Below are 1,320 nucleotides of genomic sequence, written 5' to 3'. Positions count from 1 at the left end.
ATTCAGAGCATCAATTTCAAGAACTCCCTTCCTCTGAGGCGTCCCATTATTCACGGAATTCCTCTCAGAAGTGTACATGAATTAGTTATTTGCAACCATGTCAATAAGTTCTTGAGCCTCTGCAGGTGTTTTCTTTAGGTGAATGGATCCACCTGCAGAATGGTCTAGTGATATCTTAGAGAACTCAGATAGACCATAATAGAATATATCTATCATGGTCCATTCTGAAAACATGTCAGAAGGACATCTTTTGGTCATCTGTTTGTATCTTTCCCAAGCTTCATAGAGGGATTCACCATCTTTTTGTTTGAATGTCTGAACATCCACTCTAAGCTTGCTCAGCTTTTGAGGAGGAAAGAACTTAGCCAAGAAGGCCGTGACCAACTTATCCCAGGAATCCAGGCTATCTTTAGGTTGAGAGTCCAACCATGTTCTAGCTCTGTCTCTTACAGCAAAAGGGAAAAGCATGAGCCTGTAGACTTCAGGATCTACTCCATTAGTCTTAACAGTCTCGCAGATCTACAGGAACTCAGTTAAGAACAGGTAAGGATCTTCTGATGGAAGTCCATGAAACTTGCAGTTCTGTTGCATTAGAGCAACTAATTGAGGTTTCAGCTCAAAATTGTTTGCTCCTATGGCAGAAATTGAGATGCTTCTTCCATCAAACTTGGACGTAGGTGTGGTATAATCACCAAGCATCCTTCTTGCATTATTGTTGTTAGGTTCGGCTGCCATCTCCTTTTCTTGTTCGAAAATTTTAGCAAGGTTGTCTCTGGATTGTTGTAATTTAGCTTCTCTTAGTTTCCTCTTCAGAGTCTTTTCAGGTTATGGATCAGCTTCAACAAGAATGCCTTTTTCCTTGTTCCTGCTCATATGAAAGAGAAGAGAACATAAAAAGAAGAGGAATCCTCTATGTCACAGTAAAGAGGTTCCTTATTGTTAGTAGAAGAAGAAAGGGAGTAAGAGTGAAGAAGAATGAATAGTCTGAATAATGGGTAAAGGTAGGGGCAGTGATTTGAGATGAAGAGAGGTGAATAGAAGTGTTAGTAAATAAATAAATAAATAGAATAAGATGAAAGAGAGAAATTTTCGAAAATAAATTTTGAAAAGGAGTTAGTGATTTTCAAAAATTAAGATAAGAAATAAAATTAAAATTAAAATTTAAAATAATTAATTAAATTAGGAATAATTTTGAAAAAGGGGGAGATATTTTCGAAAATTAAAGAGGGAGAAGTAGTTAAGTTGTTTTGAAAAAGATAAGAAACAAACAAAAAGTTAGTTGGTTAGTTGAAAAAGTTTTGAAATTCAATTTTGGAAAGA

At 35.9% G+C, this 1,320-nt stretch overlaps 1 non-coding gene across 1 annotated transcript; it reads left to right on the top strand.

Annotated features, from left to right (window-relative positions):
- Positions 1-232: 232 nt before the first annotated feature.
- Positions 233-336, top strand: LOC130971956 (small nucleolar RNA R71). The gene has a single exon (XR_009083162.1). It is a non-coding gene; the product is annotated as a small nucleolar RNA R71 (small nucleolar RNA).
- The last annotated feature ends 984 nt before the right edge of the window (positions 337-1,320 follow it).

The sequence above is a fragment of the Arachis stenosperma genome, chromosome 3 (assembly GCF_014773155.1).
Source record: "Arachis stenosperma cultivar V10309 chromosome 3, arast.V10309.gnm1.PFL2, whole genome shotgun sequence".
Taxonomy (NCBI): Eukaryota; Viridiplantae; Streptophyta; class Magnoliopsida; order Fabales; family Fabaceae; genus Arachis; species Arachis stenosperma.
This window is presented reverse-complemented; position numbering and strand designations above follow the sequence as displayed.